Consider the following 27,638-nt stretch of genomic DNA (forward strand, 5'->3'; position numbering starts at 1 on the left):
TGTTTTTGAACTCTAAGAATAAAGATCAAGTCTTATAGACATCAGTGTGAACAGGATATTTACAAAGGTAAAATAATCAGACTGCCAATGGATCTTTCATATACCATACTGTATCTTGAAAGATGTATACAGACTCTAAAGATAAAAGGACTGCATTTTAAGAATCCTGTCTCCAGGGAAGATATAAGCCATAACTTGAGTTAGAGAAATTTCAGATTTATAAGAATTCAAAAAATGAATCACTCACTCTTTTTTGAAGGAAAGAGGAATATTAGAAGAGTACTCTAGGTTTAACATATATTAAAAAAAAAAAATCAACATCATTTACCATATTAATAGAAAGCAGGAAAAACAAACTATCTGACCAATTCAACAGATGCAGAAAAAAACATTTCATGATTTAAAACCACTCAACAAACTAGGAAAAGAAAGGAACTTCCTCAATCTGACAAAGGGCACCTATAAGAAAACCATGCTAACTTTGTACTTAGTGGTGAAAGAGAGAAAGACTTCCTTTTAAGATGGAACAAGACAAGGATGCCCGTTCTCAACACTTCCACTCAACATATTACTGGAGATTTGCTCTAGCCAGAGCAAATAGGCAAGAAAAAGAAATAAAAGGCATCCAGATTGGAAAGGAAGAAGTGGAATTATCTCTATTTGTAGATGACATGATCTTGTACATATACAATCTTAAGGAATCCACTAAAAAACTATAAGAACTAAAGAATAGGTTTGACAATGTTGTAGAATGAAAAATCAAATATAAAATCAACTGTATTTCTATACACTAGCAGTAAAATATCTAATATGAAATTACAAAAACAATTCCATTCACAATAGAATCAAAAAAGAATACTTAGGAATAAATTTAACAAAAGACTATACACTAGAAACTACAAAATATTGTTGAAAGAAATTAAAGACAAATAAAAGGAAAGATATCCCAGGTTCATGGCCTGGAAGACTTAATACTGTAAGGATGTCAATACTCCCAAAATTGAAACCTTTATTAAAATTCCAACGTCCTTTTTCACAGAAATGGACAAATTATCCTAAAATTCATGTGGAATTGCAAGGGGCCATGAATAGCCAAAAAAAAGTATACTTTTTTTTTTCAAAAGTATATCTTGAAAAAGTACACTTAAGTTGAACACTCATACTTTCTGACTTCAAAACTTCTTACAATTCTATAGCAATCAAGACTGTGTGGCAGTAGCATATGGATAGATATGTCAGTAAATGGAATATAATTGAAAATTCAGAAATACATCTATGTATCTATGGTCAATTGATTTTCTACAAGGGAGCCAAGGTTATTCAACAGACAAAATACAGTTTCTTTAACAAATGGTTGCTGAGACAATTGAATGTCTAACTGCAAAAGATTGAAGTTAGACCCCTAAGTAAAAACTCAAAATGGATCAAAGACCTGAAGGTAAGAGCTTAAAATATAAAACTCTTAAAAGAAATAATGTGACTTTGGATTAAGGAAGGTTTCATATATGACACCAAAAACATGAGCAACAAAAGAAACAGACATCATCAAATTAAAGAAAGGGAGAAAAAATTTCCAAATTCTATATCTGATAGGGGTCTAGTATCCAGAATAAAGAACTCTTAAGACTCAACAATAAAAAGATAAATAACCCAATTTTTAAAAAATGGGCAAAGGATTTGGACAGACATTTCTCCAAAGAGTATATGCAAGTGGCTAATCAACACATGAAAAAATTGTTCAATATCATCAGCCCTTAGAGAAATGAAAATCAAAACCACAATGAGATACCACAACAAGATACACCCACTAGAATGGATATAATTAAAAAGACAATAACAAGGGTCGGTATGGATGTGGAGAAATCAGAACTCCCATTCACTGCTTTGTAAAATGATGCAGTCACTCTGGCAAACGGTCTGGCTGCTCCTCAAAATGTTCAACATAGAGTTACCAAATGACACAGCAATACCAATCCTAGGAATATACCCAAGAGAACTAAATAAATGTATCTATACAAAACTATGTATGTGAATGTTAATAGCATCATTATTCATAATAATCAAAAGTGGAAATAACCCAAATGTCCATCAACCGTTGAATGGATAAACAAAATGTTCTATATCTTCACGCCGTAACAGTATTCACCATAAAAAAGAATGAAGTACTATAATACATACTACATGTATGAACCTTGAAAACATGCTAAGTGAAAAAAGCCAGACACCAGAGGGAACATATTATATGAAACCATTTATATATTCAGACTAGCCAAATCACAGACACAGAAAGTTAGTGATTGCCAGAAGTTTAGGGTAAAGGGGAAGGGGGAATGACCACTAATGGGCACAGGGTTTCTTTTGGGGGTAATAAAAATATTCTGGAATTAGACAGTCGTAACTATTGCACAATTTTGTGAATATACTTGTGGCAATGTGTATAGACAATTCTGGTTGTCACAACTGCAAGTTGCTACCGGCACCTAAGGATAAAGGCCAGGCATGCTGTGAAACATCCGGCAGCACAGAACAGGCCCCCACAATGAGGAATTACCTGGCCCAAATGTCAACAGTACCAAGGTTGAGAAACCTTGTCTAGCACAGTATCCTGATTACGAATAGATCCTGATAAATATTTAATGTAATTCATCAAACCTTTAAAAATTTCTTTGAAAAAATGATCACACCAGAAGAAGAAAATTAAGTCTTGACAGATGTCTGTTTATGCTGACCACAGAAATAGAACCATATGAAACATAGCTACATGGCTCACTCGGAGAAAAAGGACAAATCTTAAAGATAAAATGTGTTAAATATCACAGTGTGGCAGAAATTTCTAGATGCCCATATAATGCACATCTAGCTCTTCTTCCTTAGTAATAGAACTTTAATCTTAATTGACATGGCAATGTGCCCAGACAAAAAAATTTATTTACCATTCTTTCTTGTGACTCTTGAATGAGGCTTCTAAGAAAATGCTTTAAAGGCAGTTGACTCAGCCAGGAAGGCACTTCTGCCTTTGCCCCTTCTGCCATCTTGCTATCTGGGCTGTGGATGTTATAGCTGGAGCAATGGAGGTCATCTTGCAATTGTGAGGTGACCTGAAGGATGGAGTCTGGGATCCTTATAACCAAGGAACTGCCATGCGAGCTTTTAACTGCATATCTCTAGACTTCTCTTAAGAGAAAACAAACCTCTATTTTGTTTCAGCCAATATTACTTGGGTTTTCTGTGATATGAAGCTAACCCTATTACTAATACTGACTCAAGTGATTAAATCTATAAACCACGGTCATGAAAGATGACTGAATGGAAAACGAGCTATATCTAAACTAGCGTCTCTCAGTTAATTAGCATGTCAAACAAAGAAGTCTAGAAATTTGAGAAGGTCTGCTGAGGCACATGATGCTGACTGAAGTGGCCTGCGGCTGGTAAGGCCCTTCATGTTGGAAGAGTCTAACACTCCATCCCTGTCAACAGCAACATTCCAAAGGAGCTAATAAGGCTAACGGAAGAGAAACGTCAACCTGTAATGCCAACCTGTAGGCAGATGCACCCAATATTCTGTGAAGATCAAAATCTGCCACTGAAATCTTAATTAAAAAGAAGAAAGTGATACAGTTTAGTCACTGAGTTTTGAGGTCCCCATTCTGACCTAGTTTGGGGAGGTCTCAAAAACAAGCAAATGCATATGGTTCTCTCTTTTCGCACTTCCACTCAAATATTCATTATCAGAAAATAAAACATCCTAAAATAGCTCCTAGAGTTTCACTAGTGATACTAACTCTGAATATTTATACTTTAAGTAACATCGCAGTCGAATGACCATCCACTATGTGGATAAAATTTAATAAAGGTTTATAAGAGAAGATAATTTATTCCTAACCCAAACAGTTTTCGTATCTAGTCAGGGATATCAAACATTACACTTGGAAAAAAATTAACTGTAACGTTACAAAGCAACAGGAAATGTTGGTAGAACTTGTAAATAGGTTAAATACAGAGAGAAAATAAAATTAAATGTTGAGAAAATAAGACTCTTTGATGTTGATAGTACTTATAATCCTGTAGACAAGATTTTTACTATATGTTTATATAATATTATATTGTAATACTATGGACTTCCTAATAAAAGAAAAATATCAATCATTTAAATTGTGCATAGCATGCCTCATAGATGAAAAAGTTGAGTTGAACAAAAGCTTTAATTCAATAGAAGTGTGTAGTTAATTTTTTTCATTTCCAATTATTGATGTTTTACTTCCTGTAGAACTAACTAAAACCCATTACACGGTGTTCCCAAAAGAAAATACTGATGAGGTGAAAGATGGTCAGTCTTGACGTTTCATATATTATGCCTATTTAAATCTCTGGTTTTAATCTTTTGAATCCGGTATGAATAAAATCAAATAAATGGAATATTTTACTCTATAGTTTGACAATTTATCTTTTGACCATCATTTGTTTATGGTATCCCTTGGCATATAAAATTTTAATTACTTCAAGACTATTCAACATTTCCTTTACATTTTGACTTTCAGCTTATAAGGCCTTCATTAACTCTAAGATTTGGTATCTGTATCTTCTTCTAGTTCATTAATGACTTACTCTTTTACATTTAACTCTTAACCTAGATAGGATTTATTTGGTAGGAGGGAGGAAAATAACATTTTTCCAAATAGTTACCAATAGTCTCAACTTTGTTTATTAAATAATCCACCTTTATCATATACTTAGTACATGTATTAGAGTGTTTCTGAACTTTCTATTCTATTTTATTGAACTAACTAGCCTATATTTATACTAGTATTACACAGCTAAAATTACTGTAGGATTTAAAAATTTTCATTTTCTAGATAGGTTTTAAAAGCATTTTATCGTTTCTTAAAAAAAAAAAAAAATCCCCGGGAGATGATTACCACATTAGTTAAGATGCTCTACTCTGCAGGACACCGAAAGCCTAAGTCAAAGAGGCTTAAACAATAAAAGAATTGATTGCCTTTTATAACTGAGTCCAAAGGGAGATCAATGGCTTAAAGCAATGGCCCATCAATGTCATTAGTAACCCATGTATTTCCAGCTCCAATCTTAAAGCAATGGCCCATCAATGTCATTAGTAACCCATGTATTTCCAGCTCCAATCTTCCATCTCTGCTATTCGATATGTCAAGTTCACGCTTCAGCTAAATCTCCTTATTGGTGTAGGATGGCTGCCAGAGAACCCAGACCATTGCATCTTCATTCACATCTAGCGGAAGCCACCAGAAAATTGTTTTGTGTATCATTAGCCTGAACTCTGTCACCTACCCATTTTAAAAAATCAATCACAACTAAGAAAGAAGGATAGGATCAAAATTTTCTACTTGGATTAAACAGGGGCACCCATAGACATAGAATAGATGGCATAGAATAGATGTTAGGAGACGATCACAATTTTCACTATAATTAGAATTGCTTCAAATGCATTAATTTGAACTGAATTGATAATCTTTTGAATAGTGAGTCTCTTTATCCAAAGACATGGCACTTCTCCCCATTTATTCAAGTTTTCTGCTTTTCTAACATGTATTTTAATAAGGGCTTGTAGTTTTACTCACATATATTCTATACATGTGTCTATGTATTCTGCAAGTCTATTTTATTCTAGATCATTTTTGTTGCATGATTTAGGATTTTTTTAAACTAGCTTAGGAGAGTTTATTGATTTATGTAACTGAGAAGTCCTAGGCAATACTGCCCTCAGAACCTAGCCAAGAGCCCCTCTGCCTTGGGCCCATACTCTTTAGGGCCACCACTTCCGTTGACACAAATAAATCAATTTGTTTAATACGTTACTTAGCCTGTTACTCAGGATGTGGCACTTAAAACTGAAAAATGCGACCCATAATGCTGAAGACTCTCATGACTACCACTATTCAGGCCCCTGGAAAATGTTTCTCCACATTTCTTGCCCTGTGTCCTCAAAATAAAAAATGACTATAAATGTTGTACTACTGTGACCTTGGAGACAGACCCTGCTTCCAACTGCTGGGAGGATCTAAGTGGTGGAAATGCTTAGGTGAAAGAAATGACAAATTACTTGGTCAGATCCTTCCTCTTGGAATGAAAGCAATAGATTCTTACATAATGAAGGATCTTTCTGAAAGTGTTGAGCATCTATCATCTTGCTCCTCTTTGGTTCTATATTGTGGTTCTAGAAAAATAAATTATATTACTCTAAAATTTGCAAATTTGGAGATACAGATGTCATATACTCAAATTCTTTACATGGGTAACCGGATGATCATTTAGTGCTGAAATTAGGAATAATTTTATTTTCATGAAAATATAACAAGATTAAATTATGACACCAAATTTTCAAATTACATTTTAAATCATCAGATTTAAATAATTTCATTAAAATTTTATATTCATTAATTATAATTTATAGTTCATCTTTAAATATTTATATAATTTTAAATATTTTAAAGGCCAAATAACTTTTGTAAAATATATTAGAACATTTAATCTTTCAAATTTTTGTAATTGCTTTACTTTATATATTTGATGGACTATATTCAAATTGGGAACATCTTGAATATAATTACATTTTTAAATATTTTAGATTACCATGAATAGAAAAAAATAAGTGAATATCTTGATTATAATTAGTGATTTTGCTGAAGTAAAAGCAAGGAAAGTAAATTTTACAGAATAAAACTAAGACTCACGTGTTACTTTACATTATCAGGCATTCTAACATTCTGGCCCATCACCGGAATCCCTAGACCTAGACATATTATAATTGTTTATTAATTTTTATATTTTGTCAACTTAAAGTTATATATAAATCATAGCTTTACAATTTTGATTTACATTTTTTATTTTGTACTGGAAATTTTATTTACTAAGATAAAAGGATAGAGCATATTTTATTTAACAGCTTAATTTAAAACTCAGTATGCAAACATATGATTTGTGGGCTTCTATTTTTACTCTTACCCAGGCCCTGCAAAGATTAGGGAAGGACCTGGTCCTAAGCTTTATGTGGCCTCAGTCACAGCTGGATCCAGGGATCAGTCATATGATGCTGTCAGAGCAGGGTAGCTACTGACAGTCTAGTTATATCTCAGCCCAGCAACCCTAGTAAAAACATGAGCTTCTTTCTATCAGGATTTCTTATTAGTCCCGCTTGGATCCCATTCTCATGCTCCAGATGCATCATGGTACCCAGGGACTATAGGCCCATGAGGACCAGCAGCATCTCATGCCCTCTCCCTTATCTGGGAGTTGGTGGGGGCACATGGAGTAGAGAAGGGGTGTTTTCCTAAAAAAAAGATGCCGGCAGTTAACAAAATTAACTGCATCACATTGGAACCTAAGGTAGGTATCAATTTTGCAAATTTATTTGGTATCTTACCTCTTATTGAAATCTCTTAATTCTAATAGTTTTTCTGTTGGTTTTTGTGGGTATTCTAGGTAAACAATGCTATAAAATGCAAATAATGATAATCCTGTCTTTTGCATTACAAATTTATTATTCTTTCTCTTGCTTTTCTTATTGTATTGTCTAGAGCTCTCAATGAAGTATTCAATGGTGCTAACAGCAGATATCCCCATCTTGTTCCTAGCACAAATTGGGTTTGTCTTTAGCATCTCATCATTAAATATCATGTTGCCTTTGGCTTAATATATTTTGTCATTTCTATGTGAGATCTTTCCAGAACTATATGGTCAGTATGCTCTAGTAAGTTTTGGGGAACCTGGGCCTGCACCGACGTGGGTAATACCACTATACACAAATGACAAACCAAGAGTAAAAAAAACTTCCAGTCTGAATAAACTGCTCTAAATTCAGTCACTGCCAGTCATGTGACTTTGCATGACTGAAACCCTACTCTACTACTCTAAGCCCGAGACAATCTGAAGCAAGGTTGTCCAGACACCAAATGGCAGTCATAAATTTCATCTCTATTAATCTTTCCTTTGTTATTTTTAGTGGGGAATGGTAGAAGTTTATAATAGGTGAATAAATAAGCAATTAGGACTTTGTGAGAGAGGGCCCATCAGATTTAAGATTTATGGCCTATGTTTTATGAACTTTTTTTGTGCATGTTTATTTCATGCACAAAAAAAAATAACAAAAAATGTGCTTATCGGTGGGGTGAAGAGTTGTTACTACTAGTCAGGAGAACCAGTGGCAAGAAATGGCTTTGTAAGTCACAGCCAAATAAGGTCATTAAGTGAATTTTGACAAAGCAAGGGTGTTCTATTTCATTCACAATTATATATCACCATGAATTGGCACATAGTAAGTGCTCAGTAAATATTTGATAAATCAAATTGGTTCAAAGATGTATAGAACAGTTTTCTGAAGTTAGGTCATTGGAAAATGGGTATTACTTAATTCAGATTATATATAGTTTTGAGAGGTTGACAGGGAAATTAATATTTATTTGTGGCCTGGCAGAAAGTTGTGCTTACAGTGCTAAGACTTTTCTCCGATTTAATCCTATAATTACTGTAAGTAGTAGGCATTTCTATCTATGTTTTTAGCCTGTCAAGGTATTCACAGAGGTTAAGGAACTAGCACAAGGTCACGAAGCTATGCTCCAAATCTACTTGTCTCTCACTCCACTCTAGCATGCTACATAAAAGGAGGCTTGTGTTTATCCCTGACCATCCAATCTAAAGTACCCTGCCTCATTTACTCTCTTTCATCATCTTATTTTTTTTAGGATGTGTCAGTATTCATGATTATATTATTTGTTTACTTACTAATTATCTGACTCCCTTGAGAGATGTTAGTGCTATGAGAGTAGGTAATTCATCCAGCTTGTTCACAGGCATATCCTGGTGTCTTAAAGATAGTATAGGTGTTCAATAAATATTTATTGAATGCACTGAATGAATGGACTCACGTGCTTTTTGTAATACTAGAGGAAGGTTAACCTGAGAGAACTTACACAGGATCACCGAGTATTGTAAAGAACTAGCAGCCCAGAATTTAAGAGCTCATGGTCAGTTACTTTGTTCCAGTCTCATGCTTCTTGATTAAAATCCTACTCTTACTGTTTTCAATTATGGTGCTATTTTTATGCAAGCTACACTGTGATCAACCTGTATATTCTTTCATATCCTTTCCACTAAACGCTTTGTATTTTTTCTAGAATTAAAAGCACACAGGACTATAAAAGGGTCACCTAGTCCATTATCTAGCATCTAAGCAAAGCCTGGCCCAGAAAACAGTAAAGATTTCAGATCCAAGTAAATGTGTTGTTTATACCAATTAGTTAAACTGTTTTAAGAGCCCCAAACTAAGGACCTTAAAGTTGTGTGTCTGATTTTTTTCTTGCTTTTTTCTGTGGTAGCTATAAAGTACAGCCGGCCAATCATCCTGAAAATATATGTCCTTTGTTATTATATACACTACTTTAAATAAATCAGATTGATGAGAACAAATCTCTTGTCACAACTGAATAAACTCAACATATATGCTCTACCTATGATACAGCAATCATTTAAAAAGGTGTTTAATGAGAGTTTTTAATGGTATAATAAATACTTTGATCTGTCATGAAAAAAACAATATGAAAATTGTATAAACACTCCAACAATAAGGAATTAGTTAAAGAAACACTGGTAAATCTACATAATGGAATTTTACGTGGACAATAAAAATTATTTCAGAAGAACACTTAAAAGTGAGAAATGCTTTTGATTCATCTTTGTATCACTTGTGGTCTTTCTTGAAAATAGATAGCACACTTAAATGAAGTGATTGAGAAGCATGACTATTTACAAAGGATTGAGCAGGGATAAAGGAAACCAAGGAGAGATGGGGTGCTTCATTTCCAGTGTATGGGGGGATATGCCACAATGTCCATTAAGATGTTAGTTAACAATGGTCGAGTTTTTTTCCTGCCTTTTAAAATACTTTTCTGCTGTTCCAAATATTCTGAAGTAAGTACTGTATCAATGAGAATACAAAGCAATTCAGATGCTATAACAGAGAGATTTAAATAGTAGCTTAAATGAGTTGGAGTTTCTCTGTCCTGCAAATACCTGAACAAGCAGTCCACTCAGCTAATATTACTACTCAACAATTATCTGGGGCACCTGGCTCTTCCAATTGATTGCTCTGACACCCTAACGATATGGCTTCCATCTCATGGTCCAAGATGGCTGCTCCAACTCCTGTCTTCACATTCACATTTCAGCAGGGAGGAGGAAAGAGGGCAGTGGAGGGCATTCTCTTTCCCTTAACCCAGACACTGCACACACTATTTTCATTCATATCCCATTGGCTAGGTTTATTTTTATGGCCACATTAACTTCTAGGAGACTGACAAATACAGTCTGATGAAAGGGGGCCACCATGTGTACAGCTTAAATTCAGAGCTTCTATTACTAAATAAGGGAATAGTTAGATATTAAGAGAACTGGCAATCTGTATCATAATATGAGTTCGATAATCAGTACATTTACAGTATAAAAAATGGAAATAAGAGTTGTTATTCGGTAATCTGCATACTCCTAGAAAACTCAGAACAAATCTGTCTCTTCCCTTGTAATTCTCACTGGGATGCAGATATATGTGACAGAAGGTTGATACCCTTGGATATATATTCCACAGAATGGTGTGAGGACTGAAGTCATAGATTACTATAACTTATTTACTAATACTTCAACATAATCAATGCGATATTAAGTAGGCGCCAGTTAAACTTTTAATGCTGAGGGTAGTCAGGTAACTTGCTGTCAAGAATCACAGTCCAGAGTGGTCAGTTGGCATTATATAAAAAAGGCAACATTCCAGAAGCAGCATCTACAAATCCTTCTGCCATTCAGATCGACAGATGACACTTGGCTAACTGGTATGCTATTTTATCAAAAATAAGTCTTTATTGGAGAATTAGTGACTTATTAATCAGCATGGTAACTGTTCAAAATGGATTATCACTGGTAAAATTAAAGGTATTCAAAATATATGGATTGGCTCAAATGGTTTAGAGATATTCTCCAATCGTTGTTCATAGTATAAGAATTCTGTGAATTGTAGCATGTACTATTAGGGATGACATCGGGGATGACATTTTCTAATTGGCCCCATATCAGCCCCTGGTTTCAGAGGACTTCTGACTTCATGAACTTTCTTGCTCTGCAAATGCTGTGTCTGTCTTTAATAAATTGCGCAGACCAGATAAAGTTGAAGCACTTTAAAGAGCAGAATACTGAGAGTCCACCAGGTTTACAGAAACTTCGAATGAACTGATTTGGGCCACTTGCCAATGAATGCTTGATTAATGCCCATACGTGTTCCAAATTTTGCTTGAAACTTGCTTTTATTATTACCTGGTTGGAAGTTAGTGAGAGTAGTGTCAGAAGCCAGCCGACCAAGTCAAACTGGGTACCTGAATGGGGGAGCGGGGACTGAGAAAAAAGAGAAGACAGACAGGGTGCAGGAGGGAGAACAGATCTCACAACTGTCTCTCCGAGTTTATTTCTTATCCTTCTTTTTATACATAATCTGTTCCTTTTGGTATCCCAAGATAACATAATTAAAGTAACATCCTGAAGATCAAGGTACAGTCAACACTCCCTTTGACACTCCCTTTATCTATACTTAATCTTCTTCTTCCTGGAATTCCACAGAACCAGCCTTTTCCTTTTTATGCAAGCAGGCCTCCCGAGATAATCCATGCACTCTTTTGAATTTGGGGAGCTTTAGCTCCCTACAGAGTAGCTAGCCACACTACTTCAAACCTCTTTGACACCTATTTTCATTCCCCATAAAAGAACCTCAGAGTCTTGCATGGCTTAGGCTCAATTTGCAACACACACTCTGCTAGCCAGGCCAAATCCAGAGGGTAGCAAAGGGTATTATTCTTATCCCTCCAGAATAATCTATATATTCAGAATTAATTTATGGGAATTTTTTCCCATTCCATTTTTAGGAGTAAATATGCTGATTTATGCAAAAATTATTTCCAGCCCTCAACCTTACTAATTCATTCATAAAAAATAAATTTGTAGTAAGTGCCAGCCAATCACTCACTGTTCTTCATCAGGGGTCAGAAAACTACAGTGCACAGGCCACGTCTGGCCTGCTATCTGTTTTTGTATAGTCCACAAACTAAGAATGGTTTTTATATATACAATGGTTAGGAAAATGAAAAAAATATTCATGACATGTAAAAATTATGTGAAATTCAAAGTCTAGGGTCCATAAGTAAAGCTTTATTGGGACACAGCTTCATTCATTCATTTACATATCATCTATGGCTGCATTTGTGGTAAGCCAGCAGAGTTGAGCAGTTGTCATAGAGATTATTTGGCCCATGAAGCCTAGATTATTCGCTATCTGGTTCTTTAAAGAAAAATAAAAATCTGATGAATCCCTTCTCTTCATGGTGGGATATATCATTGAACATGTCAGTAGATAGGCCCAAATTTCGTGGAGCTTAGATTTTGGGGGGAGAGAGAGAATGAACAGATAAACATAAAAATGTCCAACGGTAGTAAGTGCTATAGTAAAAATAAGGGTGATATGACAGGGAGTGACACCAGGCCTGCTTAAATAGGGTGGCCAGCAAAGTCCTCTCTGAGGATGTGATATTTAAGTGGAGAACTGAATGGCAAGGTCAACAGCCATGTGAAGATGGTGACTCCCCAAACTTAGAGTATTGGAGAGGAAGAAGATGGCCAATGGAGCAGGTGCATGGCCAATGGCAGGAGAGTGCTAGAGTATATGTACTCTCCGTGCCTCTACAGATGGTCAGAGACAATAAGAAGCTCCCTGGAACTTGGTGACATTAGCTGACGAGTCACTAATAACCACCTGGTCGACGTAAAAGGCAATGTCAGAAGAGAAGACAGGCTGAGGGATCGTACCACTTCCCTTGGTTCTCACCCTCAGAGGAGGTAACAGCTAATCTGCAAAATTCCCTTCGCTCTTCCCACCTTTCATCTCTCAAGTATCTAGGAAAAGATGTGAGTGACTGAGTGGAAATCAGTCAAGGAAACATGTAAACCCTGTAATCTACAAGGTCCACAAGCTAAAAACTACAGAAAAAGGAGGTAGAGATTATGGTAGTTCAATTTCTCCCATCTCGCCTCTCCTCTGCTCTCATTCCCATACTGCTTCCATTCCAGGTGTGGAAGCTAACTTTGTCTCCACACCCATTCACCACCATGGGTTACATGCATTGCTGTCAGTCACTATGGCTAATGATTTGCAGAGATGAAGGAAATTCAAGCCAGATCATCTCTTCAGTTGCTACAAATGTGTTCACAAATAAAAGTACAAGACCACATTAAACAACTTCAATTTTTAAAGCTTTACTTAAAGCACCTGACTTTTGTGTTATCCCTTTGCAAGAATTTATATATATATTTTAATGACTATGATTGGAGAGAACATGAATTTTTAAAAGCAATATTCCTATTGGTAAAAACAAAGAACTCAGCACCTTTTTAAGAGGAGAAAGAAATGTAATTAGAAATGTATTAAAGTCTAAAATGCTGTTTTTAACTTGTTTCCTAAGAAACCAAAAATAGAACTGACAAGTACAACTTCCAAAGAAGCTTAGATTTATTTACTCTATTATTAAATTTTCCAGTTCAAAATTTTTAGAATCACTAATTTAAGGAGTAAAAAAAAAAAGCCCTTACATGAAATAAAATTAAATTCCCAAGTTCATTTTGTTTGTAATCCTTCTGCTAGTGAAAATTGACCTTCATGAACAAAAAGTGCCAGGGTTGCTCTCCAACAAGTTAATAATGTCTTTAGCAACCCACAACACACTGTAACTCTTATATAACCACAAATGCCACCAAAGGCTGCTATATTTGTGCAAATAATAACTTTCCAGCAGCTAAATTTACTTAATAAAGAAGATATAAATTCAGTCATCAGGAATTAAAACTCTTAGCAGAGAGACAACAGCTAATTCATTCTTCTATAACATTCTCTAATTCAACTTGATACTTTCAGTACTAGGATGAAATCCGTGACTGAAAACTGAGCTCATGTATTTCTTTATTTTTAAAGCTCCTCTAAGTAGTTTTATGTGATGAAAGGATCCATATTTCGAACTAGATAGAGCAGACATGAAAGAAGGCCACCAGGAAACTATGAGAATATAAGATTAACATATAAGCCTCAAAAGCCACATGTTCACCCTCACACTGACCCCTCCAATCTCCAACCTATAAGCTATGAGAAGAGGGGCAGTAAAAGGTTAACCATGAATGAGAAACCTCCTCCCACTTTCAACTGCATAGCTACATTGCATTCTAGGAGTTCTGAGGCTTTAGATAAAAAGGTCCAGAGACCAAGTGTATAAAGTATGCCCTCCTTCCTTTTGTCTGTGAATCTTAACCTTTCCTTCTCAAATTTCCTATTCTTTATAAGGCCATAATCACAATCCCTGCTCTCAAGATTCTTCACAGTCTAGCCAGAGATATGAACATGCTTCCAAACATCTCAGAGATCGTGTCTATTCTGTGATAACAAGTGTTTTAATAAAGTATAACAGGATTTGGGCATAAATTTTCCTATTGCCTAGAACTGACAAGTATCACTAAGTATAACTAAATTCTAAAAGGAGAAATGAACAGCTGGAGCCAGTTTTCTCCTTGGGGACTTCTTAGGAGGATGATGCATCTACTCCCAGGCTTTAAAAGAGTACGAGAAGGGAAGTAATAGGTACCTGCAAGGGCCGCCTCGTAAGGGCCATGGTTTTGAGAAATATACTACACCTCACTTAGCAGTGAACACAGTTCTAAAAATATGAACACTGACTGCTGATTCAAGTCAGACGTAACTACACTGGGAAAATGAGGGAAGGAAAGTGTGGTATAAGTATTATAAGAGTTACATCCTCTACAGAGAGTTCGTACAGAGAGTATAAGCAATACAAGAGTTACATCTTATGACAAAGTTCATCTGTCATAACAGCAAGTCAATAGATAATGTCTAAAATAATGATTTAAGAGATACCAATTTAGACATATTTTGAAAATGGGAGGAATACTCAAAGAAATCGCTAAAACGGTTTTTGAGGGATAGGATGGGATGGATTAGATTGGGGAAGGATGGCTGCCGTTTTTTTGTTTGTTTATATTTTCAGCACTATCTGACTTTTTAAAATATGTGCAGGTATTTTATTAAAAACAAAACTAACTTAGAAAACAGAAGCAGTATTTTCTTTAGCAAAAAACTAATAACTTTTGTGGACCTTTCCTATGTGCTTTTTGTCAAACATGTCTAGAGTAACATGGATATATCTGTTAGATTATAGCTAACCTTAAATCAAATTCCCACAGGTTGAAGACTGTTTATTGAGTATTCTGATGTGGGGGCCTAATAAAGTCGATTATATGTGTATGTAATGTTAGTAATACCCATAGATTAGAAATTGAAGTGAGTGGAGAGAGGGAAAGGCTTTCATGGGCATGCCCCAAAATTCAAAGAAACAGATAAAAACCAGGCAGACCCAACAAAATAGAGAAGAATAACATACAGGGACACAAGAACTCAAGAACACAATGGCTATTTGGTTTGGCACAAATGATACTACACATGTTAATGGGCCTTGGAAGACTCACTGTTGAAATTACAGTCTGGAATCATCAAGAAAAGGTTCACCTCTGCTAAATAGCTTCTAATTTAGAGGAAAAATGTTAAGGAATGAGTACAATATACTTTAGAAAGAATATCATCTAAAATGGTTTAGGTAAAAAAATTTCTTCTGTAACATTTCTAATTGGCTCTTGGCAGCAAAACCAAATTTTACGAACTTCAACAAGTGTATAGGAATGGCAACTGGAGCCAAAAGTAAAGCTTTAGCTAATCTTCCCAGTGTTTCACCTTGGTTGCCTATTTTATATGCCATTTAAGTGAACGCATGCTGTACAAATTTTGTCTTTGTCATCCTCAGCCATCCAGAAAATGGCAATCCTTAAAATTTTATTTCTAATAGTTACAGACATAGCCAGACTATAATTAATGTATTATCTCTAATAACCATCCTCTACAGTACTAGTATCTTATATCCATTTTACATTTTCCTGAGAGATACTTTATATTCATTTTAACACCTCTTCTTCTTTATTAAATTCACTGAGTTTCTTAAATTCAATGATTATCATACCTATATTTTAAAATAACTCAACCGATATATAACAATAATTTATTCTACTACACCTGTCTAAATATTATCCCAGTAATGTACCTAAAATTATACTAATAATGCTTCCTTTGGTAATATCCAATTACTTATTATGGTCCCTAATTCACCAGTCATGTTGCTTCTTTCTTTTATTGGACATTCTGATGTAGCAGATTTGACACAGTGGTTTTGTCTGAGGCATGTTTTGATGGAGCCAATGGGCAAAGTGGACATTTTGACAAATCAGTTTTGAGACATCTACATCAAAATACAGAAACATTTTTTTGTTATAAATTACAGTAATATTAAAGGTAGAGAAATGGGATGGAGTGAGGCTTTGAGATGGTTTGGGGCCCAGGACAGGATGAAGATTTCTTTTTGCACATTATGTGCACTATGTGGTAATTTTTTAAAGATGGCTTGTTATTTAAAATTTATCGAAATATCTCAGACTCAAAACAACTGCATCAGTATAGACTGACAAAAGACCATTTAGCCACTACTCTGACTCTCTAGATAATCTTGTATTCACCTCTCTTCCTACTTCATTATTTATGACAGTCTGAAGTACTATAAATACAATTATGGGCATCATGACATTTTGCCCAAATACTTCAGTATATAGCTGTGAAAATTAATGACATTTTCCTACATAACTACAATGCTACTATCACATGTAACAAATACAGCACTAATCTCTTAATGTTCTTTAATGCCCAGGCCATATTTAAATGCCCCCAACAGTCCCTCAAATGTCTTTTACAGCTGATTTGTCCAAATCGAGGGAAAAAAAAATGAGTGTCTGTCACAGAAATATTTTTAAAATTGCAACTGTAAAAAGTAGATGTAGGGGTTCATTATGCTATTCCCTCACTTTTCTAAGCATGAAAATTTTTTTTATAATATAATGTCCAAAAGAATTACATCATTACATCTTTGCAAATATGTCTATATATGTGAAAGAGGGAAGAAGTTTCTAAAGCATGCTACCAATCCCTGTTTTGTTCTATATTGTTATCAATTATTTTGACAATGATATACAAAGGATGTTTATCACATTTCTCAGTTGATGAGCTGGGAGAAATAATGAATATGCCAAATAACTGAATCAAAATCCAAAAATGCTTTCACAAAACTAAATATAGCAAGGACTGGTAAAGAAATGAGTGAGGATATATTGGATGTGTTCTTATATTCAGCAAGAGCTAGAAGCAGAAGATCACAGGTCAATATATGTAGTAATGATGACGGGACCTACGGATTACTGTCAAGCTTTTGTGATGGCTAGATCCAGTGGAATGATTAGAAGCCTTAAAAAGAACAAAGCAAAACCAAAATAGGGTCCCTTATTAGGAGCGGCCACTGCCCTTCCTACCTGTAAGCTACCTACCTCTCTCGGCTTTGTCAGATGAGCATTACCAAAGGCAGCAGGACGGTAAATGTGAAGTTAGGAAATGAGAGAGGAGGTATGGAAGCCAAATTGCTACAGAATCTTGATTTAGGTTTCCATTGTTGAGGGAAAACTTCAAGGTGAGTAGTAAGGCAGCCCAACCATCTTGCTAGTGAGAAGGTTCACACATCCAATTCAGGTACGTGGTCTGGCCCACAAACATTATCTAGCCCTGTGTTTAGCAGATTTCACAAACAGATAGAAGTGTCAACCAGGCTCACATGATTTGAGCAATAATAAAATGTCACAGTATCAGAATGGATGGTGCCCTGGCATAGTGGTGGTGACAAGAAAAGTAAGAGGGTCTCGGTTCCCAGGAAGGGTAAAGTCCTTCCCAAGACCCCTCTGGATCAAATCCTCCATGACTTGCTTTATCCTGTATACATATTCTGCATACTCATCCATCTACTCTCAAGTCTTAGAAGGCTGAGATTATATTACTCATTTTGTATCCACAGTTCCCAACACTCTACCTGACATATAGTAGAAACTTCATAAATATTCATGGATGAATGAATGCTTGCCTAAAGGATACAGGCGATAATCAGTGCATCAGCTCTCTGAATGCTCTAAGGCGATACCAAGACCAGGTAACAGATACATACCCTGCTCTCTTTAGCTTGCTGACCAGAAAGCATGATGTCCCAAACTGAGGCTGCACCCAGATAAGAACAACCATGAGGCACCACTGGACCAATGATTGATTAGTCTTTAATTTTGCTGGATGACTGTGTAAACTGGAATGGAAAGCTTAGAACTTTTTAGAATAGAGGGTCACATGAATGTGTTTAGTGTGGGAAGGCATCATGTTTCTTACAATAAGTTAGCTGGGTGGTTCTGACTTAGTACCCTTATATGGGTTCCAAGGATTTTTTGAGAGATAATTTTTTGCAGAATGACCAATAATTGTCAATAAAGAGCCATCTGGATTTCCTGCCAGAAGATTCCTTCATTCAGGGTCCAAAGTGCACTAGCTTTCTCTTGAGGAGTGGTAGGGAGAGAGACTTTTTGGAAGACTAATTCAGAGTGCTCTCCTGGTACCAAGCCTCCTTTCCAGCCTAAGGCACTGGTGATCTGATATGACACAGCTCTGTGAACCATCTTATCAGGGAGGGGGTCTGGGGACATGCGGCATTGTCTTCTAGTTTTATTCTGCCTCAAGTCCTCGAGGACTTCTGCTGTCAGAGTTAGAGTGATATCAGATGACTTCTCACGTCCCTTTTGGATCTACAATCTTAGGATGATTGGTTTGAAAGTACTACCTAACAATCCATTTCCAGCTTTGGAATTCGTAACAGCAGTATTCAAAACATATTCATGGCTGCAGGAAATAAGGTAGAGAACCATAAAGAAAAATATAAAACCAAAAAGAGAAATGTGAGTGAAATATGTAAATTTCAAACAATTAGAAAGGCAATAGCATTTAACCCACCTAGTCTATAGTGTCTCCAAGACAGTTGGAAAGTGAGGCTGTTTGCCACAAGGGGTACACCAAAATAACAGACACATAGTCCCAAATGTCTCTCCTTTCCATTTATATTGATAAATTTATCTTAACTTTTCTTTATCCATTTATATTTTCAGTTTATATTACCTCTTTGCCAAATACCTTTCTTATTGTTTTTTCTGCTGTTTTCTTTCTTGCCTACTGCCAAGGCCACCCAATGCAATGGCCTTCCAACACGTGTTTCTACCTCTAGTCTTTGCCATCTCAATTCATCATGAACATTCCATCAATGGTTCTTCTGAAATCAGTATGATTGATTGGGTCATCCACCCCCCATCTCAAACCTTCTTCAAAGGCTCCTTGGTGCACAACACAAAACTCATATGCCGGGCAGTTAAATGGCTCACTTCCATAATCTTTCCTGACAAGAAGTCTAAGCTCTAAGTAGTCTGAACTACTGCCCTGTTCCCATGTGCACCTGTGGTTCACTTTTCAAAGCTGCACCATGGCCCGTACCACCTTGTCTTAAACAGAGCCCCATCCCCTTTCATTCTCCTCTGAATATCCCAATTCTACCCATCCCCAAAGCCCAACTCTGACTCCATAATTTTAACCTCCTCAGCCAAAAGCTATCCTTTGATCTTTTGAGGTTCTACTACACTTCTTTATCATTTGATGGACTACTCCCTATTTTGGTAATTAACTTTCACAGGCATTTTATTTCCTCAGGTAGATTCTAATCTCAAGACTAAGGACTTTATTGTTGTTTTTTTTTAATTTCCCAAAGTGCCTAGCACAATGCTTCACATGGCAGGTGCTCAATACTGAACGCTTGAGGAACAATTCTAAACACTTACATACCACTTCTTTTTGTCTGAAATCATTTTGTCTGAAAACACCCGCCAAACTTCAGAATTGTCTCTTTAGCTTCAATATACTGTGAATGAATTAGTTTCTCAACTAAAAAAAAATAATGCAATAATGCAATCCTCAAGTGGGCCCACTGCTGATTAAAATACAGGGTCTCAGAGATGGATTCCAGCAAACAATATGCTCTTGTAGCATTTAACAAGAGTGAGTCATTTTAAATTAGAGATCATTATGTTCCAGAAATTGTTTTTTCTCACTGTGATGGAAAAGGAAAACTTTGTTGACTGTAGGCTTACTACACCAAAAGTATATACTCACAAATCATATATAACTCCCATATGTGGGTGTGAATAGAGTCTTCACCTGTGCTTTTTGGCTCATCAATATCCTCCCTACTCAAAATGTGATCCGCAGACAAACAAAATCCATATCACTTGGGATCTTGCTAAAAATGAAGAGTACCAGGCTCCAGCTCAATATTATTGAGAATTCTGCCTTTGAACTAAAACCTTAGGTGATTAAAAACAGCACTGAACAACCACAAAATGGACATAGCTGATTGCACAGGGATATTTTTTATGTGGGCACCAGTGAGTATAAGATTTTTATCCTTCCAAAATAGCCTACGTTGAGTGGTTCAGTACATATTGCCTCATCAAACCTACTGAACCAGAAACCCTGGACCTCACACCCAGGGTTTCTGGTTCAGTAGGTTTGATGAGGACCCTGAGAATCTGTGTTTCTAACAAACTTTCAGTTGATGCTGCTGGCCCAGGAACCACAACCTCTGGCTTACATCATATAAAAATAACATGCTGCACATGCTGGAAATGTTGCCTCAAGTGTGGTCCCAGTATAAGAAGGATACTGAGCAGTAAAAAGAAAGGAAAACAGAAGTGGCGGCAAAATGTTTCATTTATGTTACAGGAAGGTAGCTGTTAACACTCCCTTGTACACAATGGGGTAAAAATAGCTGAAGAAGTTACTATAGCAACAACTGTTATCCAAGATGTCTTTCTCTGACATTATTCAGAAAAGGAAACCATCTTATAGAAATTCTACTTCGACATTGGGACTAATCAGAAATGAAAACCACGGGAAACATATGCTATTTGTTAAACACTGTGAGATAATAATACAGATTTAAGATGGATTTGAAAATGACTTTGAGGTCTGGGTTTGGATTCTTTGGTCAAGCGATGAAACAAAAATAAGAAAAAGAGCTGAGAAATGTTGAGAATACTTATTAGAACTTTTAATGTTTTTTTTTTTTTAAATCCAAAATAGCTCCTATTTTAAAAACAAAGATTTTCAAAATTATAAATAAAACCGTATATATTTAAACTAAAGAGCTCCACCTATAGTCAGTAAAAAGGCTTCTATTACTTTCACACACAAATAACAAAGCACTATTCGTCCATATCTTAACTGTTATATAAAAAATATTTATTTTTCACATAATTTTTATAAGAAAGATAACTTTCTATTGTGTGAAATACTGTTAATTAAAAGAGAACTTTATAATTTTTATAATGCTGTCTGCAACCTATTTTTCATCTAAAAATTCGGTAGTTATATTTGTCACTGTGAATGATTTAAAAGCCATTATCTTAAGACAAATTATTATAAAGTTGGAATAGTATTTAAAGCATCATGGAGAAGACAGCTTAAAAAATTGATTCTTACCTGAGTTTGCTGTATATGACCTTGAACAATTCATCTTCTAGCCCTGAGTTTTCTCATTAATGGGGTATTAAACAAGATCAAGGGTTCTCAGACCAGGCTGGATATTGGAATCACCTGAGAGCAACGGAAATAAATTGATGCCTAGATCCCACTCCCAGAGATTCTGGTTTAGTTGTTCTGCTGTGGGCCCCAACCAAGTTGCCACGAAAAAGCACCCCAGGTGACTCTAACATGCAGCTTGAGTGCATCAGATCAGGTGATCTCCAAACTCTCCTCCACCCCACGTGTCTATTGCTCTAGTTAGTGATTCTCAAGCTTCAAGTACTTAAGAGTCACCTAGAGAGCTTATTAAAGGTCTGGGGTGGGTCCCAAGAATTTGCATTTCTAACAAATAGCCATAATACAGATACTACTGGTCCAGGGTCATACTTTGGAATAACTTCTAGATGTTGACTTCAAAGTTACATTTTCCAAGTTCCCCCACTTTTTCTTATTCCATCAAATCACAGTATGAGATTGTTAGTCTCCCTGATTCCAGTCTCTCCTCCAGTTCTCAGCCCTCACTACCGACACAGTTAACACCCTAATGCACAACTCTGCGGCACTTCCTGGCCTGACAATTTTCAGTGCCTCCCCCTGCAAACAGAAGGAAGGACAAACTAACGTGATATGCAAGGCTTTTCACAGTCTGACCCCAAACTACTGTTCCAGCCTCAATTTCCAAAAGTCCCAGTCATCTGCCTATCTTTGTCATTTGTTCCCAAACACACAACAGAGGCCCTTTCAGCTCAGTGCATTTGTACCTGATAGTCCCTTCTCTCAAATGTCCTTATTCCTCCTTCTCTTTCTGACATACACATAATAGTGTGCCAGGCCCTGTGCTAAGCATTGGGAATTCAAAGGATAGGACAAGACAGACAATCCCTTTCCTTGAGAAGTCTTGAGAGGTATGGTAGACATTGCTGAGTGTTGAGCCCAATACCAGTCTTAATTACTCCCCTTCTCTCTCACTGTATTGTACATATTTTCTGCATATTATATTATTTTGACATCTTAAAAAAAAAAAACAAAAACTGGGGAGAGACTGCCCCTTTTAGGGGCAAGCAAATTCTTAAAGATAGCAAAGAGCTCATCCCTGAGAATGATTTTAACATGTGAACAAATTCAGAGCCCTGCCTCCTCTAGCATCCCAGGAGGCCCTCCCTACTCCTCCCTCTTAAACACTCCACCCCCCCACCCCACCCCTACACCCACACCAGGTACCAGGCAGCTAGGGACCACTCTTGAAGTCCAAAGCCACCCCCACCCCTGGAATTATTCAAACTAGCTAGTTCTAAACTGCTTGCCCTGCCCTGCCTTGTTTTTCCTTCAGAAACCCCAACAAAGGCTCTGGCCTAAAACTTCCCCCTCGCTCCCTCCTGACCACTCTGGTGTTTTACCCCACGATTTTGCGTGCCGCGCCGTGCCTTCTGTCTCTAGGACCTGTGAGTATAATAAACTTTTTTCCTGAGCCTCTCTGTCTCCCTTTGCAACAGCACCTGACCATCTGATAGAACACAAAACACTCACCTTCCTTACCGATGGCTGGAAAAGCTGGTCACAGCTGAAGATGCCAAAGGCACATACATGGAAATGTGCTGCAAGTTTCTGGGAAAGTTTGCTTTCCAGATGAAAGGGAACAGACCCAGAGTCCTTCCTCCAGCCTCAACTATGGGTGTGGTGCTGGGAGCTGGAGCAGACATTTTACAACCATCAGGGACAGGATAAGCGAATCCTACAGACCCAGGTCCTGACAGGGAAGACCTGCTTACTGAGCACAAATTCCCCTGACCTCAAGCCTCCTTTATATCTGAGAACAAACTCTACCTGCTTGAGCCACTTGTTTATTAGGTTTTCTGTTACTTATGGTGAATATCCATGGAGGAGATAAATGCAACTATATTGGTGAATATGTCTATTCTATTTCTAACTCTTAAGCTGCGAACATATTTTAAGTACACATATATTGTCAACTCTGTATAGAACCATAGAATATTAATTGGACAAAAATTTAGTGGTCACCTATGCTAACTTACCATCATCCAATGAGTTAGATCTCCTATAATACCCTTGACTTGTCTGAAATCTCTGCCAGGGGTAAGCAAACTTTTCCTATAAAGGGCCAGACAGTAAACATTTTAGGCTTTGTGGCCATTCAATCTCTGTTGCAAGTACTCAACTCTGCCACTGTAATACAAAAGCAACAGCAGACAAATTATAACCTTGTGCTCCAATAAACCTTCATTTATAAAACAAGCAGTAGGACAGACCTGGCCTGAAGGTTGTAGTTTGCCGAACCTTGATACAGTCCACTCCTAGTTATTGATAAAATTCCACCATTAAATACAGTAGATGCCTTTACAGGAAAATTTTTATTATGGTGAACATTTTGAAATAAGCAAATTCACTCATTGCTACAACCAAAATTACTGTCTTCAAGTATTCTGTCCTCCAGTCTAAATATCCGCAGTGCCTCCAAAGCATTCTTTGTATTATGACATAGTTTTCCAGACCATGTAACCATTTGATCATCCTCTTGTATACATACACCAACCAGTCTGTGAATGATGCTTTGAAGTGTACAGATACATGACATATGGTTTTAAAACTATGTAGCAATCAAGATGCCATTTTAAATTTTAAAATTTGGCTCACTGTCTCCAAATATGAATGTTTTTAGTTTTAGTTTTCTTTTTTTTTTTACAAAATTACTATTTAATCTTTTAAAAAATGTATTTTGTGTAGATTTACTCAAAGGTTTATGCTCAGTATCATAACTGTATACATTAATTTAAAATGACTTCCAAGAAACAGAAAATATTTTTTACTTAATTTTGCAAAAAAAGTAGGTTTAATAAAACAATAGATTTAAAATGGTTTCTATGCAGCAAAAAATGTTGGCAGACCTTAACTCTACAATTTGAATCATATAGTGCATTTTGCAAAGGAAAGCCATCAGTTATTCTTTCTGAGAAAATGAAATACAGAAGGGGAAGAAAACACACACACACACACACCCCACTCCCCCACCCCCCCGCAGTGTGTCCTTGGATGCTGCTGGCTCGTTAGCAAGAACAGAGCTGGGCTGCTACAGTTGCAGCCAGGCCACCTATAAATGATGGTCCCTGTTGAATTCCACATTCAATAATTTGGGAAGAAATCACACTCGTACTTTTAAAGGCAATGTAACTCTGATTTTCATGACTTACTGTCATAGCATTCTAAAAAATAAAAAAAAGTTTTTTTAATAACTATGAGAAAATAAGGCAATATTTATATAGCTACAAATGCTCCACATTTAGTCTGACCTTCCAACCTATTTCCGTAACTTCTCTTGCTGTGGTTTAATTTTTTGATAATTCAGTACCTTAAACAATGTGTTGCATGTAGTAGATGCTAAAGGAATAAATTCATTCTTTAAGACCTACATATTTTTAACTGTAATGACATCACAATTTATAATGTTTGTTAAGTTTGATTTACCTTCTCTGGTGTCTGGTTCCTGCTTGCTTGTCATCACATAAGCTCTCTCTGCATAATCCCATCCATGTAGGTGGCGTCAAACACTACCCATGTACTGATGACAACCAAATTCATTTCTCTAGCCCAGTTTCTCTGCAGGGATGACCCATATATCTAAGAGCCTAGTGCATTTCCACCTGGACAGTCCAACTGTCACGGAAACAACATGTGCAAAGAGAGAGCACCATGAGTCATATAATGATAGCAAATGTTTACTGATTGCTTATTATGAACCGGGCACTGACTAAGTACTTTACATGGATCTTCTCACTCTTCACAGTGCAGTTAAACACGGCATGTTTATCTCCTGTTACCTGAAACTCCATTAAAATAGTAGTATCAAAATATGAAAGTTTAGTATCCATTCTCCTCCCCCTCCTCCTAGCCAAGAGAACATCAATTTTGTTCATGGCATCAATATGCCAAACCAATTTTCCAGTCTTCTTTGTAGCAAAGAGTAACTATGTGACCATGTATGAGCCAATGAAACAAGCAGATGTCTGTTTGAGGAAGTTCATGGAAAGTAACACAATCCTTATTCCTCCTTGCCTTCTCCTACCTTAATTGTGGATAAATGAGCAGCTGCACTTTTCCATTTTTGACTGTGAGGGAAATGCCAAGAGAATCACAGACATTGGCCCTGATATCACTGGCCTATAAACCAAGGCCAGTAACCATCTATCCCCAGACTTCTTATTACTGAGAAAAACAAATCCCTATTTTTTCAGTCTATTTTAAGTCTGGATTTCCATTAAGCTTGTAACTGAAAATATTCCTAGCTGATAAAAAACTATAATTTGAATAAGAGATTTCAACAAATCAGAAGGAAAACAGATGGAGGAGGGTAAATGACACAGAAAAACAAAAGATGATCCAGCCCAAATGTCTACAGAAGCAAAAACAACGAGGAGCAAGTGAGCTCACCTCATGGGACCCACAGAAGACTTGGGATTTGGAGGGTCCAGGGATGCAGAAGACAAGATCTATTGATTTAACATTTGCATGTTCCCCAACTAAAAGGCCAGCTCTCCATCAGTCACCACCATTCCTCAAGCCAACAAGTCTACAATTACATGTTGGAAAATTTCCTTAAAAGTCTGTTTATTCTGCTGACTATTCATATTTTTTAGTAAGTTATTGAAAATTTGACTGTAAGGAAAGCCTGTGGTATGAAAGAGGAGCAAAACATGCAAAGAGGAAACAAAGGAAAGGCAAAGAGAGGCAAAAGAAACGGGAACTAGAGGAAACAATGAGAACAGAGATGAAAGTTTCAAAAAGAAAAACATACACAATATTGTCGGATAGATATGAAAAAAAATACAAGATACGATGAAGTAGAAACAATTAAAATACAGCAGTAGAAACAAACAAAAAATTAATAGGAAAGTTGGAAGGCAAAGTTGAGGCAATTTTCCAGATAATGAAGTTTGGAAATTAGGTGAAAACATTGAAAATTAGAGGGTCAGGTCCACACAGAAATTTTAAAAGAAGAGAACCAAGAAGAAGGAGAGAAAGAAATTGTCAAAAAAAGACAATTCTCCTCCTCTAAGAGCCCAGCATTTAAAGTGAAATGAAACATACACAAAGGCAGAGGATTGTGAAAACGCAGAAACAGGGATAAACTGAATATCTAAAAAGCTTTCTGAGAGGAATAAATAGGTGTGACTTCCAATCCTTTGTATGAGAATAACATCAAATCTCTCAACAGCAACACAAGTTAATGGAACTATGCCTTTACAATTCTGAGTGGGGGATTATTTTTGGCATAGAATTTTATAATCAAACGACCAATCGGGTATGAAAGCAAACAAATGCAAACAAAAATACAAACTTTTTGTCTCATGCACCTTTCTTTGGGAGGTTTATAGAGAATTATGTTACAATAAAACAAGGGACTCAATCAAGGAAGATGAAAACATATGACTAAGGAAACAGGAACCCACTCCAGGAAAGGAAGCACCATAATAACAGCTCTGCAGCAGGCTTAGACCCAAACTAGAAGGAAAACGAGCTTCCAGGGTAAGTGTAACTGATATGGGATGCACTTTGACATTTGGAGGTAGATCTGCTATGGGGTTTAGAAAAATAAATTGGTAGGTATATAGAGTTTCTGTTAGAGAAAAAGAGTATTCATTAAACGATGTGAAATTGCTGTTTGGAAATCAAAATTTTGTCAAATATTCATAGTTTCATATTGCTCAAGCTAACTTACAGGTGAATAATATGATGCAGAAAATTTGCTTTAAATACTCTAACAATAACAATAGTAAAAAAAAGTTGGAGGAATATGTGAAACAAGAATGTCAGAAATTATTATTGAAACTGGGTAATAGACAACATGGGGTTCACTGTCTTGTTCTCTCTACTCATGTATGTTGGAACACTCCATAATAAAAAAAAAAACTGTAAAAAGAAAAAATCATGCTAACAACAAAATATGCAAATTTTCAATATCTTTCAGACACCAGGAGGA

At 36.3% G+C, this 27,638-nt stretch overlaps 1 protein-coding gene and 1 long non-coding RNA gene across 2 annotated transcripts in view; both read right to left on the minus strand.

Moving 5' to 3' along the window:
- Window positions 1-27,638, minus strand: part of ACYP2 (acylphosphatase 2) — a 117,484-nt gene that overhangs the window by 71,369 nt on the left and 18,477 nt on the right. The window lies entirely within an intron of this gene.
- Window positions 21,606-26,206, minus strand: LOC111742313. The gene is made up of 3 exons (XR_002781275.1): window positions 26,090-26,206; window positions 23,174-23,333; window positions 21,606-21,718 (listed from the first exon to the last, which is right to left on the minus strand). It is a non-coding gene; the product is annotated as an uncharacterized LOC111742313 (long non-coding RNA).

Source organism: Pteropus vampyrus, unplaced genomic scaffold (assembly GCF_000151845.1).
Source record: "Pteropus vampyrus isolate Shadow unplaced genomic scaffold, Pvam_2.0 Scaffold91, whole genome shotgun sequence".
NCBI classification, from domain to species: domain Eukaryota; kingdom Metazoa; phylum Chordata; class Mammalia; order Chiroptera; family Pteropodidae; genus Pteropus; species Pteropus vampyrus.